The sequence below is a fragment of the Lucilia cuprina genome, chromosome 6 (genome assembly GCF_022045245.1).
Source record: "Lucilia cuprina isolate Lc7/37 chromosome 6, ASM2204524v1, whole genome shotgun sequence".
Taxonomy (NCBI): Eukaryota; Metazoa; Arthropoda; class Insecta; order Diptera; family Calliphoridae; genus Lucilia; species Lucilia cuprina.
Window position 1 is genome coordinate 7,740,342 of NC_060954.1, and position 17,224 is coordinate 7,757,565.

The following is a 17,224-nucleotide window of genomic DNA, read 5'->3' on the forward strand; positions in this document are numbered from 1 at the left end:
GAACTAGAACTGAACTAGAATTGAACTAGAACTGAACTAGAACTGAACTAGAACTGAACTAGAATTGAACTAGAACTGAACTAGAACTGAACTAGAATTGAACTAGAAATTAACTAGAATTGAGCTAGAACTGAACTAGAACTGAACTAGAGCTGAACTAGAACTGAACAAGAACTGAACTAGTACAGAACTATAACTGAACTAAAACTGAATTAGAACTGTGAAGATGAGAACTAGAACTGAACCGGAACTTTACTAGAACTGAACTAGATTGAACCAGAACTTTTCTATGGAAAACTATTGTCTAAAATATAAATGTGAGCGAAGTTTTCTTAAGAAGAGTGTTCATTTGAACAGTGTAAACACAGTTTTTCCTCAGAGAAAATATTAAAATGTTGTTGCTTTGTTGTACAGTGTACGGTTCTAATCTTAATTGTTTTACTTAAAAAATAACCCAAAAATTTAAAATCCCACCCAAATATTTTTCTGCTTGAATAGATTTCATAATTTCCATTTTCAAATGTGACACAAACTTCCGTTACAGTTTCAAATCAATAAAAGATAATGTTTAGAAAACACAACCAAATAAGTACTTTTTTAAAACAACTTATAACAAATAAAACTAAATATATTCAAAAATAATTTAAATTAAATTATTGATAAAATTCAATATTGTTTTAATTATTTTCAAATAAAACCTAAATTCTCTTTAAACTTTTTCAAAATTTTAACTTTATTTAAATTTGAAATAATTTTTATTTCATTTCTTTTAAACTTTTTTTGCAAACTTTGTTTCTTTTAATTTGTAGTAAAACTCATTTGACTTCATTATGTATGTTTTTTGCTTGAAATTGTTTATTTTATAGTCTTGTTGATGTGTTCTTTATAAAGTGATTATTTGCTTGAAATCAAATGAATGTTTTTTTTTTTTTTTTTTTTTTTGTATAAAAATAAATTTCAAATACGTCGTCTTGCTAGTTGTTATTTTCAAAGACGTCGTCTATTTGTATTGTAAAGTCATATAAATAAATAAAAAATTTTATACGAAAAAATCTTAAATGTAAACAATGTTATCGCGCTTGCATAGGCATGCTTTAGAGGGAATAGTGTGAAAAAGTAATCGGTTTGTTTTTTTTTTATTAAAATTAAGCAAATTTTTAATTAAATATAGGAAATTTTTAAAAATGAATCTGAAAATGGCAAAAAAATATTCGAGTAACCATTAATCTTAAGCGGGTAACCGTTACCTCATTTTATCAAACTACTTTCATTTCAAACGATTTATATGAAGAAGGAACGTAAATATTTACGAAGACTATTTTTTTTAATTTCTGTCAAAAAAATCTATGAGTACCCACTAAAAGTTTTCAAGTAACCGGTATTCGTTTTAAATATTTAACTTTTTTTTAATTTCAAACTTAACTTTAAGTTTTTAAAGAAATTTCCATTAATTTTTTTCAAAAAAAGTGCAAGTACCCACTTAAATTTAACGAGTAACCGGTAACCATTTAAACTATTTCTTTCTTTAGCTTAATAAAATAAAAATCTATACTATTTTTAAGATTTCAAACAAGTTTTAATGATTTTTTGAGAAAATATAATGCGAGTACCCACTAACATTTTACAAGTAACCGTTTGAATTTATCGATAAAACGTTTTCTGTTTTATATTTTTCTTGATTTTTCATGAATATTATTTCTGTTTTTTACAATTCTTAACAAATGTTTATGATTTTTGTTAAAAAAAAGTGCGAGTACCCGCTATAATTTAACGGGTAACCAGTACTCAATGAAAGTTAACCCTTTAAATTTATGATTTTTCATGAATATTCTTTCTGTTCTTTACAATTTCAAACAAATGTTTATGATTTTTGTAACAAAAAAACCTGTGAGTACCCGCTATAATTTAACGGGTAACCAGTACTCAATGAATGTTAGTTTAATTTTTTCTATATTTTTTAAACATATTTTAATGTTTTTAAACAAATTTCCAATAAATTTTATCAAAAAAAAGTGAGAATTCTAAATAAAATTAAACGGGTACCCGTTAAAAAAACCATCAATAAATCGATTACTGTATAAATATTCTCTAGATTTTTCCTCAATTAATACATAATTTTATTATTCTAAACAAATTTTGATGATTTTTGTGAAAATTAAAACGAGTACCCGAGTGTCCAAGTAACGAGTAACCATTATTTATTTCATATTTTTTTTTTTTGGGAAATTTATATATTTTTCTTAAATATTAAACAAGTTTTAATGCTTTTTTTGTCATAAAAAAAGTAAGAGTAACCATGTAAAATGTAACGAGTAACCGGTAACCAGAATGTTTATTTTCAAGATTTTTTTTAATATTTTTAAAGTTATTTGCTCTAAAAAAGTACTTTTCTTAATAAAACTAAGGAAAAAGTTCATGTTCTTAGATATGGAATCGGTTACTTATAATAAGTAACCGGTTAAGTGAATAATAAATTGTTTGAATCTTAAAGTGTTGTGGTTTTTTGAAGGGTCATGCTTTAAAAATGTGTTGTTTTTTTTTTCTAAATACGTAATAATTATTTCCTAAAAGTTTTAAATATAAAATTTTAAATGAGAAAAAGAAATCGGTTAATGGTTAATGGTTAACCACTAGAGTTTAGTAAATCATAAAAGTATTTTTAATACTAGACGAAGCAACATTTTGCATGCTCTATAAATAATTTAAAATAAATAAATAAATAAATAAATAAACAAACAAATAATGATTATTAATCTTACCAGAATGCACTGAAAGAAAAACGTTTATTGGGTGTCGAATCATTTGTATGATTCGATGTTGAATTACTACGAAATATACCCGACATATTTAAGGCATTAATTATTAACAAAATATATCTAATTGTTAAAATAATAAAAATTATTTTGGTGTTTTTTTTTTTTTTTTTTTTTTGTTTTTGGTAAATTTTAATCGAATATTTAAAATATTCGTTTTGGTTTTTTTTTTTTTGTAAAACTTTTGTTTTTTTGTCAGACTCTTTGGTTTCACTTGGTTTGCAATTTACAAAATCTTTGGTTTCAAAATTCAATATTTTATTGAAAAAGTTTTTAATATCAATTTGTTATCTAAAATTTGTTTGTTGTTTTTATTAATTATTTTCTTCTTTTACGTTTTTTTGAAATTTCAGTTTGAATTTTATATTTCAATCTAATTAAATTAAATTGTTGTTGCGTTGTTCTTGCAGGCATATGATGATGCTGCAGCAGCATGAGCATGAGTCACTTTAAATTTTGATCACACACGCAGCAGCCAGAAAACGTAAGCGAAAAAAAAGAACGATGACGAGTGAGTCCGCTGCCGTATTTGCCACATGTAGTAAAAACTCCTCTATTAAGGGTTCATCATTTATATTTGGTTTATTGCTGTGTTCACACGAATTGTATTTGTTTTTTTTTTTTTTTTTTTTTTGATCTAGAATTAGAAATTTTATAAAAATAAATTTTCTACATTTAATTTCTTTTAATTGGTTTGATGTTTTCTTTTAGCCTTTTTTTCTCACCATTCAAAAAAAAAAAAATACATTTGCAAATTATCATCTACACAAGTTTATTCACACGCAATTTTTCCGTTAAAAGGGACCAAAGTAAATTTTAAATAAAAAACAACTGTCAATATCATTTTTAATTTAAATAAATTTTAAAACTTTAAACTTGTCCGAAATGTTTAATTATTATAATAAACACGTAGCGAGTACCCGAGTAACCGTTACTCACTTAATATTTTTTCTGTTATTTTAAATAATTTCAATCTTATTTGAAAGATTTCAAAGATTTTATAAAGAAAAACAATAAAAAAACCCATTAAAATTTAACGAGTAACCATTTAAATCAAGCGAGTAACCGGTTTTTTATTAATAATTTTTCTCTATATTAATTAAATTTCTATTTATTTCAAAGATTGCAATATGTTTTATAAAGAAAACTCCCAAGTACCCACTTAAATTTAACGAGTAACCATTAAAATTAAGCGAGTAACCGGCTTTCGTTAGATAATTTTTCTTTTCTTTTCATTAAGCAATAATAGTTTAATATTATTTCAATGATTCCATTAGTTTTATAAAAAAAACTGCGACGAGTAACCGTTTAAATTTAGTGAGTAACCGGTTTTTGATTAATAATTTTTCTCTTTTTATTAATTAAGTTTGTACTTATTTCAAAGATTCCATATGTTTTATAAAGAAAACACCCAAGTACCCACTTAAATTTAACGAGTAACCATTAAAATTAAGCGAGTAACCGGTTTTCGTTAGATAATTTTTCTTTCCTTTTTATTAATTTTGAACTTATTTCAATGATTTCATAAGTTTTATGAAATAACTACCCGAGTAACCACTAAAATTTAACGAGTAACCGTTTAGATCTAGCGAGTAACCGGTTTTCGACTAATAATTTTTCTCCTTGTTTAATAGTTTAATATTATTTCAAAGTTTCCATGAGTTTTATTGAAAAAAACTGCAAGTACCCATTAAAATTTGACGAGTAACCGTTTAAATCTAGCAAGTAACCGATTTTTTATTACTAATTCTTTTCCATATTAATTAAATTTGTAATTAATTCAAAGATTCCATAATGTTTTATAAAGAAAACACCCAAGTACTCACTTAAATTTGACGAGTAACCATTAAAATTAAGCGAGTAACCGATTTTTGTTAGATAATTCGTTATTCCTTTTTATTAATTTTGTACTTATTTCAAAGATTCCATTAAAACAAACGAATAACCGGGTTTCGATTAATAATTTTCGTCCTTTTTCATTCAGCTTTTCTTTATTTCAAAGATTTTAAGAGTTTTATGAAGAAAACACCCCAGTAACCACTAAAATTTAACGAATAACCGTTTTAATCATATGATTTAACGGGTTTCTTTCAATATTTTTCATTACAGATTCTAAGAATTTGTGTTAGAGAGAAACTTCCTCATGGAAACTGTTTTATAGAAATACTTCTCTAAAGAAAACTATCCTAACAAGACACTTACTTATCTCAATAAATATGTATTAAAAAGTTACTTTTCTAGAGAAAACTTTTTTCTAAAGAAAACTGTTTTAAGCAGCCACTTTTCTAGAGAAGAATACATGCCCTAGAAGAAAATTATCTCAAGGAGATGTTTCCATAAGAAAATTACTTTGAGAACAACATGCTTGAGAAGATTCTTTACTAAAGTAAACTCTATCTCAAGAAGAGAGATCAATAGGATTAATAATGAAGAGACTTTTGATTGATCTGAAGTGAACCGAACTATAGCCAGGAGGAGATTATAGACTGATCTGTTATCAGAAGACAATAGATTGATCTTTGGTCAGAAGATAAGCAGATTTATGGTCAAAACACTATGAGGATTGATCTAGAGAGACTATGCTGTAGATAGATCTATAAAGAAGGTACTCCAGATAGATCTATATAGAAAAGGGTGCAGATCGATCAATAGAAAAGATTTATCGTCAGAAGACTATGAGGATTGATCTACAGAGAATATTCTATAGATAGATCTATAAAGAAGATACTCTCGATAGATCTATATAGAAGAGAGTCGGGATCGATTAATATGTTGGTCTATGTTCAAGAAACTTTCTAAAGAAAGTCAACTGACTTTAAATTGATCTATGATCAGAAGAATTTATGGTCAGGATAGGGATTACAGACTGATCTGTGATCAGAGGATAATAATCTGATTTATTGTCAAAAGTCAAAATAGATTGATTTATAGAATATGCTATAGATAGATCTAAAAAGAAGATAGGTCAATAGACAAGATACTATAAAATGGTCTATGAAACCATAGATTGTTGTCTAGAGAATTAACTGTAGATTGATCTTAGAACATAAGTCTTTATATTAATCTATGGTCAGGAAGAGAATATATACTAATCTTTGGTTAGAAGATTATAGATTGATCTTTGGATAAAAGATTATAGACTGATCTATTGTCAGAAGACTAGGTGGATTGATCTATAGAGTAAATACTATACATAGATCTATAGAGAAGATAATATATAGATCAATAGACAAGAGACCATAGATTGGTTTATAGTTAAGAAACTATAGTTAGTGTTTAGAGAAGAGACTGTAGATTGATCTATAGTCAACTGTCTTAAGAATGATTAACGGTCATTAGATTTTATATTGATCTATGTTAAGGATACTATAGATTGATCTAAAGAAATTATAGTAAAGAGGCTGTAGATTGATCGATAGTCAATTGTCTTAAGATTGATCTATGGTCATTTGACTTTATATTGATCTATGGTTAGAAGACTTTAGATTGATCTCTAGAGTTGATACTAAAGATTTATCAATAGTCACTAGGCTGTAATATGGTCTATGGTCATCAGACTTTATATTGATCTATGGTTATTAGTAGACTTTAGATTGATCTGTAGAGTTGAAATTAAAGATTTATCAGTAGTTATCGAGGCTGTATATTGATCTATAGTCAACTGTCTTAAGATTGATCTATGGTCATTTGACTTTATATTGTTCTATGGTTAGGAGACTTTAAATTGATCCATAGAGAAGATACTATAGATTCATGAATAGTCAAGAGTCATTGATCTATAGTTAGAAGACCATATGTTGATCGATGTTTAGAAGACAATAGATTGATCTATAGAGATTACACTGAAGATTTATCAATAGTCAAGGAGCTGTATATTGATTTATAGTCAACTGTCTTAAGATTGATCTATGGTCATTTCACTTTATATTTATCTATGGTAAGGAGACTTTTAATTGAGGCTGTAAATTGATCTATGGTTAGGAGACTTTAGTAGAGATGATATTGAAGATACATCAATAGTCAAGAGGCTGTTTATTGATCTATAGTCAATTGCCTTAAGATTGATCTATGGTCATTTAGCTTTATATTGAGTGAGAAGACTTTAGATTGATCTATAGAGAAGATAGTATAGTTTCATCAATAGTCAGGAGGGTGTAGAGTGATCTATAGTCAATTGCTTTTAAATTGATTTTCTAGGTTAGGGAACAATAGACTGATCTACAGGGGGCCTAGATTGATCTATATAGAAGATTGTATAGATTTATCAGTAGTCAAGAGTGTGTACATTGATCTATATCTAGACTATATATTGATCTATCCACGTGAAACGGGAGAGCAGGAACAGATCTGTATTATAGTCAAGATACTATAGAATGATCAATCGTTAAAAAACCATAGAATGATCTGTATAGTCAAAAGGCTAAAGATTAATCAAATGTCAAGCGATTGCAAATTGATTTTAATTCCAGAGAGTGTCAATCGATCTTGTATTAAATCAATCTTGTAACAAATAATCAATTACCAAGCGATTGCAAAATGGATCTAAACTCAAGAGAGTAAATACCAATCGATCTTATATCAAGAGTATTTATATTGATCTATAAAGATAACAACTTGATCTTTGAATTACCTTAAATTATCACTACAATCTATTGTATAATGATTCTTGTGAAGACTTAAAATAATTTGTTCTCATTCCATCAATTCTGTGCTACTTTTCAATTTAAAATAAACAAAATTTAAATGAAAAATTTAATTAAAAATTGTAAAATGTAAATTGCATTAAAAAGCAAGTATAAGCCACTGTGTAAAAAAAACATTAATTATTTATGAATTCTCATCATTATTAACAAAATTTACATATTTATTAAGGGAAAAAAAACCTAAAGCATACAAAAATCATGTCAACATTTTAAAATTTTAGCCAACAATTTAGAGGAAAAAAATTCAAGATAAATTAGAAAATGTCTGAAAAATATAACAAATTATTATTAATTTATATGCATTTGTAAAAAAAAAATAAAGTTTAGAACATGCACAGACAGGCTTGTTATTAAGAGAAAGAAAAAAACTAAACAAGCTAGTACACACTTGTAAGAATATGATGACAAAAACAAAAAATTAGAAAAACTAGAGCAAAATGATTTTTTTCAAACAACAAGCAAAGACGAAATTCTTGCCAAAATGACAACTAAATGAGATTTTTAGCACTTACTTGTAAGTAGTTGCTGTTGTTGTAGTTAGTTAGGAATTGTTGTTTTTTATTTGTTTGTAGACTAGCTGCCATTTTTGTTTCTGTTTTTTTATTTTACATTAATTTTTTTTATAACAAAACATAAATTATTTTGATGCCCCAAACATCTTGTTTTTTTTTGTAGTTATTTTTGGAAATTAGCAAAATATCAAGATTTTGTTTTGAAAACTTAAAATTGAAAATTTATTTTTGAATGAGAATTTTTGGTAGCACTTGTTTTCCTTTTATAAAAAAAAAAACATACAATACTTTGAAGAAAAAATTAAAGGGGGTTTGTTGTGCCAACAGTTTTAGTCATGGTAACCTCAAGTGGTTAAGGAGTAGGCACAAATAAAAAAACAACATAACCTCAAATTGTTGAAATGTCAATGGCTGTAGAAATCCAAAATAAACTTGAAAAGACAGCAACAAGTTGGAAGCATAAACATTTCTTAAAATGTCTTCCCAAAATCCAACTTTTCTATAAAATATTAAAATATTTCTTTTATTTTTATTTTTTTTATGAAATATCATTTAAAATTAAAATTTAGTGAATTTAAAAAAAAAATCATTTAATTTATACGTCAATTTGACGCCTGCACGAGTTTTTAAAATACAATTATTTTAAATAAATTAAATATACATTTTTTCACAAAAAAAAGTGTGCCGTTAAAAGTGCTTTGCACTCTTAAAACAGAGTGTTTCAATAAAATATGTTATTCATTCCACATTCGTTAGATGATAGGAAATCAATCTATAGTTGAGAATCATTAGATTGATCTGCAGGCAAGAGTCTAAAGATTAATCTGTTCATTATTTAAATAGTCAAAAGATTAATCTACAATTGAAAGACTACAGATTGATCTTCAGTCAAGAGAATACAAATTGATCATTATTACAGTTGAGAAGTCTTTAGATTGATCGGAAGACCATTAGATTGATCGGAAGTTAGTTTAAAACATGAGAGAACAGTAACTACAGATTGAACGTTACTCATGAGTTCATATTGTAGTTTATTCTATAGTCTTCAGACTGATCTACAGGAATAACAGCTAAGGCTATAAATAGTAGGCCAAAGATTGACCTAAAGACAACACATTATAATGAAGGCATTACAGATACTCTGAGAGATCATTTATTGACCCTTAGTCACAATAAAATCTATCAACAAAAGAGCATAGACTATGATCTTTTGTCAAGAGATAATTGTTCTTTCACAAAGAAGCTTTATAATGATCTAGTTCAGTTCTAGTTCTGCTCTAGTTCTGATCTAGTTCTGTTCTAGTTTTGTTCTAGTTCTGTTCTAATTCTGTTCTAGTTCTGTTCTAGTTCTTTTCTAGTTCTGTTCTAGTTCTGTTCTAGTTCTGTTCTAGTTCTGTTCTAGTTCTGTTCTAGTTCTGTTCTAGTTCTGTTCTAGTTCTGTTCTAGTTCTGTTCTAGTTCTGTTCTAGTTCTGTTCTAGTTCTGTTCTAGTTCTATTCTAGTTCTGTTCTAGTTCTGTTCTAGTTCTGTTCTAGTTCTGCTCCAATTCTTTTCTAGTTCTGTTCTAGTTCTGTTCTAATTCTGTTCTAGTTCTGTTTTAGTTCAGTTATAGTTCTACTCTTGTTCTGTTCTTGTTCTGTTCTAGTTCTGTTTTAGTTCAGTTATAGTTCTGTGAACACCTCCTTCTAATTTACCTTGTTTTAAATTCGTTATAGAAATTTAGTTTTTTTACGATTTTTTCTCTACTCCAACTTTTAAACAAAAACATAAAAAATAATTTTATATTCAAATGTACACGCAGTACAAACATATTTATTTTATTTATTTATTTTTCTGTGTAGGTTGTATTGTGCGGCTATAATTGAATTATAAACACTGTGGTTTTATTTCAATCCAAAAACGTTCATCAGCACCTCATTCATAATCAAAGGAAACAACAAAAAACAACAGACAAAAAAATTGTAGGCCCCAACATAGATGGAAATTTTAACAAATTATAACACACTAAAACATAAATGCAACAAATGCATATGTACAAGAGATGAAATAAAAAACATGAAATACATACTTTAAATTAAAAATGAATGTCTAGAAAAAATCGGTTTAAAACTACCAAATAAAAACGCCCAACATCAGACGTTTTTCTTTCAACACCCGCATCAAGAGGAAAAGCGAAAAAATAACATTTAAATCGCACTATCATCATTTCAACTGGACTTTTGGTCTGCTGCAGACTGTAGCATTAAAGTCATTTAATGTTTGCTTAAATAAATAATAAACACTTTTTTTTGCTGCTTCATGTGATTTCTCCTTGATCCATCTTTCATCAAGAAAGTTCTTAGCGAAATTGCAGCGAAGTCGCCGTCGTCGCCTTTTCCAATAAAATGTTTGAGTTTATTTGAAAATGGATGTTGTTGTTTATAATTAAACGAGACATCCTGCTTGAAATTGTGAAATAATCGATAATAAACATAAACAAATATTTCGAAATAAAAATAATTACTGACCATTTGGTGGAAGGAGAAAAGAGAAGAAGATTTTGATTCGATATTTGAATAAACAATCTAATTAAATGATAAATGACTAATAAACGAGTTGTAAAGAGTGTGTTAATGATCGTTGGAAATTAATCTTGTAAATCGTTTAAAAAACTAATCAAAGAAGAAAGATTTCTTTAGGAAAACTTTCAAGAAGTCAAGAGGCCAATGGTCGTTAGCCTGTAGACTAGAGATTGATCAGCATTCTTGATATTATAGTTTGATCTATTCTTGAGATACTAAACTAGTCTAGAGATTGAAGATTGATTGATGATTAAATATTGATCTGTAATTGCTACACTACAGATTGATCTAACGATTAAGGGTCAAGGGATCGTTATTCTTAAAAAACTAAAGTTTGATCTGTAACTGTTACACTACAGATTGATCGAACGATTGGCGTTCAAGATATCGTTATTTTAAAGAAACTATAGTTTGATTTATAGTTAAGAGTTGTTAGTTTGACGTTTAGATAGATCTATAACCAAGAGAGATTGTAAAATGATCTGCAGTTTAATGTCTATAAATTGATATTTTCTCGAGAGTCCAGATATTGATCTGCATTTAAGAGACTACAAAATGATCGTTGACCAGGAGACTAGAGATTGATCAGCTATCTTGAAACTATATAGGCTGTCTTAAGAGTCTTCAGACTATATAGTTTGAATGGTTATCAAGAGATTAAATAATGATTTCCAAATGCGTTACTATAGATTGATCGTTAGTCGAGAGAGTGACTATTGATGTACCATTAAGAAACTATAGTTTGAGAACTTGAAAACTTTTAGTTTGAGAGGCCAAAATATATAGACTGATTATTAGTCGAAATGCTTAAGATTATTCTACAGTTGAGAAACTATAGATTGATCTTGAGTCAAGAGAGTAAAATTTTATTTAGACTTGAGAGATCATATATTGATCTACAGTAAAAGGACTATAGATTGATCTAGAATTAGATTGATATACAGTTTAGAGATTCTTAAAAGATATTTATAATAAAGAGACAATATTGTATAGTGATCTACAGTTTACAATCAATAGACTGATCTATTCTCAAAACACGAGACTATAGATTAATCTGTAGTCCAGGCTCTATAGACTGATCATCAGTTGTGAAACTATAGATTGATCAACAAGAGACTAATATATTATAACAGTTGAGAGATTATAGATTAATCTAGAATCGAGTGACAATATTAGAGATTGATCTGTAGTTTAGAGGGATAAAAGTGATCAATAGGCACGAGACTTTAAGTTAATCGTTAGTCAAGAGGCTACAGATGGAGAAACTCTAGATTGATTTGTAGTCAAGATTGATTTCTATAAAGTTGAGAGAAATAAAGAAACTAAAGATCGGCAGCTTAGATAATATTGTTCTATTTTTAAGAGAGAGAGAGAGAGAGAGAGAGAAAAGTGATCAATAGGCACAAGACTATTGGTAAATCGTTGGTCAAGAGACTACAGATTGATCTAATGTTAAGAAACTATATATTGATCTCCAGTAAAGTTTGATTTACATAAAGTTGAGAGAAATAAATAAACTAAAGATCGGCAGCTTAGAAGAATATCTCTTATCTCTTAACGAGAGATAAAAGTTATCAATAGGCACAAAACTATTGGTAAATCGTTAGTTAAAAGACTACAGATTAATCTACTGATGAGAAACTATATATTGATCTCCAGTCAAGATTAATTTCTATAAAGTTGAGAGAAATAAAGAAACTAATGATCGGCAGCTTAGAAACTACTTATTGATCTGTTATATAGAATTATACATTGATCTATAGACTATAGAAACTATTCTTAAGAGACTATAGAGTGATCTATTGATCGTTAGTCAAGAGACCAGAGATTGATCTAAAGATGAGAGACTAACGATTAATCTATAGTTGATAAACCATATATTATCCTGCAGTCAAGCAACTAAAGATTGATCTTAAGTCAACAATATACAGATAATTTTGTTTACAATTTTTTAAAACACTTTTTTTGTTTTAAATATTATTTAAATAAAGAAATTAAAGTATTTTATTAATCTATAAAGGAAATCATTAAATAAAAATACTTAAGCTATTTGACACACATAAATCATTAAGCTCGTGTTTTTTTAGTAAAAACCAAAATGTTTAATTGTTAAAATAAATGCACACATATTAAAAAACACTTTACCATTTATGATAAAAATCGATTGTTATAAATTGTTAATTAAATGCCATTTAAGGTGTTTAAAAGCAGCTCCCATACTTTTTATATATTTGCGTTCTAGAGCGGCTTAAACTCATTAGTATTAAATAGTTTTTTTGTTATTGTTTTTCCACATTTTTTTTTTTTTTTTGCTTAAATTATTTGTGCAATGACATTAAGCTTAGAATTGAAAAACAAAAAAACAATTCAGTGTTTTCAAAACTACAAGTTGACGTTTTCATTTTTTCGTTTTTTGTGTCAGTTACACTATACATCTGTGTTGTTTGTGAATTTTCATTAACAAGTTCATACCTTCATTATTGTGTGGGAAAAACTCTAGTAAATTATTGTTCTTTTTATCTAAACAAATGTGAGCAATTTGTTAGACGAAAAAATAGATAAATCTGGTTTTTTGAATCAATACTGATTTTGTTAACTGAATTACTTTGCAAAAATAATTGATATGAATAGTTTGTTTGGTTTAATTAAAAATAGTTTTAACTATAATTGCAACACGATCGTTTTAAAAGTCTATTTTTGGGAGTCATTCTCTTTTGACTCAAGATCATAACAGCAGTCTTCTGACTGTTGATCAAACACTAGTCTTCTGAATGTTGATCAAACTATAGTCTTCTAACTGTTGATCAAACTATAGTCTTCTGACTGTTGATCAAACTATAGTGCCTTGAGTAAAGATTGATCTATAGTCTGTCTCCTGACTACATATAAATCTATAGTCTTTAAACTAAAGTTCAATCTTTAGTCTCCTGGCTATCGATCAATATGTAGCCTTTAAACTCAAGATCAATCTGAAGTCTGAAGATTATAGATCAATCCTTAGTCTCTTGACTATAGATCAATAAATATAGTTTAATCTGTAGTCTTTGGACTATAGATCAATCTGTTGTTTTTTGACTATAGATCTATCTATAATCTCCCAGCAATATATCAGTGTTTTTTTGTCCATAGATTCTTCAATCTTTTGACTACAGATTAATCTGCAGTCATTTGACTAAAGATCAATCTAAAGTCTCCTGACTATAGATCAATCTGTAGATTCTTGACTTTAGATCAATCTTTCGATTCTTGGCTATAAATCTATACATAGTTTCCTGATTATAGATCAATATGTAGTCATTTGATAAGAGTTTAATCTGTAATCTCTTGACTATAGATCCATCTATAGTCTCCTCACAAAATATCATTAGATTACAGTCTATAGATTCTTGACTACAGATTATTGTCGAATATAGTCTGAAGATCAATCTATAGTTTCCTGTCTATAGATCAATTTGTAGTTTTTAAACTGTAGATCAATCTGCAACCTCTTGACTATAGATTAATCTGTAATATCTTAGCTGCAGATCAATCAATTATCTTCTGCCTATAGATCAATCTTTGCCATTAGACTATAAATAAACTACATTCTCTTGATTATAGATCAATCCCTTAACTATAGATCAACCTATATATAAATGCATATCCTCTAGACTATAGAACAATCTAAAGTCTCTGGACTCTATATGAAAGTGTAGTATTTTAAATATAAATCAATCTGAAATCTCTGAACTAAAGATCAATCAATTGTCTTATGACTAAAGATCAAACTGTAGTCTTAAATTTATCGATCAATATGTGGTCTTTTGAATCTTTATCTATCCGTCTATCTATATGTAGTCTCTAGACTATAGATCAAACCATAGTCTCTGGACTATAGATCAATCTGCATTCCATTGACTATAGATCAATCTGTATTCCATTCCTAACTGTAGATCAGTAGTTTTCAGTCTATAGATCAATCTATCTTTATATCTATATGTACTCTCTAGACTATAGATCAATCTGTATTCCGTTGATAATAGATCCTTCTGTATTCTGTATAGATCAATATATAGTCTTTTGACTATAGATTAATCTACAGTCACCTAACTATAGATCAGTAGTTTTCAGTCTACAGATCTATCTGTAGTCTCTAGACTATGCATCCATCCGTCCGCCTCTAGTCTATAGATCAATCTTTATTATCTTGGTTACAGATCAATCAATAACATGTAGATCAAATTTTGCTTTAGGATTACATATTAACCAGCAGTCTCTTGTTTTCAATCCCTTAACTATAGATTAGTCTACATTCTCATTATTAAAGATCAATACATAGTTTCTAAAGTATAGATCAATCTCTTGTCACCTAACTACAGATCAACATGTTGGTTTAAATCTTTAGATCATTATTTAGTCTCTTGGCTATTGATCTATCTGTACTCATTTGACTATAGATTGATCTTTTGTCTCTTGATCAATCAATCGGTAAATATAGATCAATCTCTTAGAAGTCTTCTGGTTACAGTCTTTGACTCTAAATTTGATCTCCTGACTCTAAATTGATCTGAAGTCTCTTGACTATAGATGACTATGCAGTCTGTGGACTATAGATCACTATGCAGTCTGTGGACTATAGATCACTATGGAATCTGTGGACTATAGTCTCTTAAATATATATATAGATTAATCTCTAGGCAATCTCTGAACTGTAATCTTTTTACTAACGATCTATATATCTCTTGCCTCTTATACAATCTATCTGTCACTTTCGACTCTAATTTGATCTGTAGTCTCTTGACTACAGATAATTTTGCAGTCTGTAGACTATAGTCTCTTGAATATAGATCAATCTTTTGATTATCTCTTAACTTTAGTCTTTTTTTACTATCAATCTATTTATGTATATATCTCTTGATTCCAAAAACAATCTACCTGTCATCTACGATAATTTCAATTTTATTTTATTATTCTATTGAAATTTCCCTCCAACAATTTCCCTAATTAAATAAAATTTCTCTTTATGATGATTTTTAATTGAAAATTTTGATTTCAAGAAAAATATACAAAATTTGAAAATTAAATAAGAATTAAATAAAATTTTGTTTTCATTATTTTAAATTAAATTAAATTTCAAAATTATTGGAAACTTGTTTACAAGAGCTTTTCTACTAGAAACGATAAAATTTTCATAATAAGTATTTACCACCTGAGGTGAGTATTAGCATTTATAGTTTGACACCTTATTTCAGAATTTTAGTTTATACTTAAATTTGAATACTTATATCACCTGGTGAGTAGGAAAAACACTTTTTAGTTTTGAAAACATAAAAATTAAAATAAATTTTTTTCACCTTTATCGTTTCCGATAGTAGAAAGTAAATAAATTAATGAAGTTTTTTTTTAGTAATATTTCTGTGTGAATGATTATTAAAATGAAAATAGACAAAGGTGCTAGAATACCACCAAAGTAATTTATCTATCAATATTTTTTTTACCCCATAAATCTATAACAAAAAATGTGTGTAATCACCTGAGATTTGAGGTTTCTAAAATAATTGTATTTTTTTTTTTTTTTTTTAAATGCATTAGTAACCTAAATACAAAATAAAAATCAATAAAAAAACTAACAGTTCTAACATAATATTTATAACAAAATATTATATCAAATGATAAAATTTAATGAGTGCAGTTCGTTTGAACTATGTATGTAAAATAATACAGTAGGAAATAAAGGGGCAGCGCGGTAATTATAAGCTTAAACATTATATGTTATTTTTCCAAAAACAAAAATTTACTCATTATTTAATGCTATAGTAAATGTTTATTAAAAATTCCTATTTTAACATTACTTAACTAAGCTGTCGTATTGACTGATAAGAATATTGAATACATTCATACATTATTTAAGGGAAATGAATGAATGTATAGACTGATAACACCCCGAAGAAAAAAAATGACAAAAATATTTATATTTGTATGTATATATAGGGGACAGTTGTTTTACAATTGTAGTTTGTATTTAGTCACTAGATTTACGAAAATTTATTCAATAAGATAAACATTAGCATGCAGAGTGTTTGATTTAATAAACTATTTTATATTTGCTTAAACTTTAATCTTTTATGACCTCTTTCAAAAATTTATGAATCTCAAAATAGTGACAATATGTTGCCCGTTTACTTTTAATTGTTGACAAAACTGAATTATAAATAATAGGATCAGACAAGTTAAACTAGCCCAAAGTATGAAGTATCGACTAGACGAGACTATAAACTATGTACTAGAACTAAACTAGAAATGAAATAGACATGAACTCGAACTGAAGTAGAAATGGAGTAAAAGTGGGCCAGAAGTGGACTAGAAGTGAACTAAATAGAACTAGAAGTGAACTAGAAGTAAACTAGAACTAAACTAGAACTGAACTAGTACTGAACAAGAACTGTACTAGAACTGAATTAGAATTGAACTAGAATTAAACTTGAACTGCACCAGACCTACATAGAAATATTGAATTTGAAATAAGCTGAAATAACTGAACTAGAACTAAACTAGAACTGAACTAGAACTATACTAGAACTGAACTAGAACTGAACTAGAACTGAACTAGAACTGAACTAGAACTGAACTAGAACTGAACTAGAACTGAACTAGAAC

General features: G+C 27.4%; 1 protein-coding gene across 2 annotated transcripts in view; it reads left to right on the plus strand.

The window, feature by feature from the left end:
* The window catches only part of LOC111679601 (centrosomin), a 52,742-nt gene that overhangs the window by 1,126 nt on the left and 34,392 nt on the right, over window positions 1-17,224 (plus strand). The gene's annotated exons all lie outside the window — the stretch shown is intronic.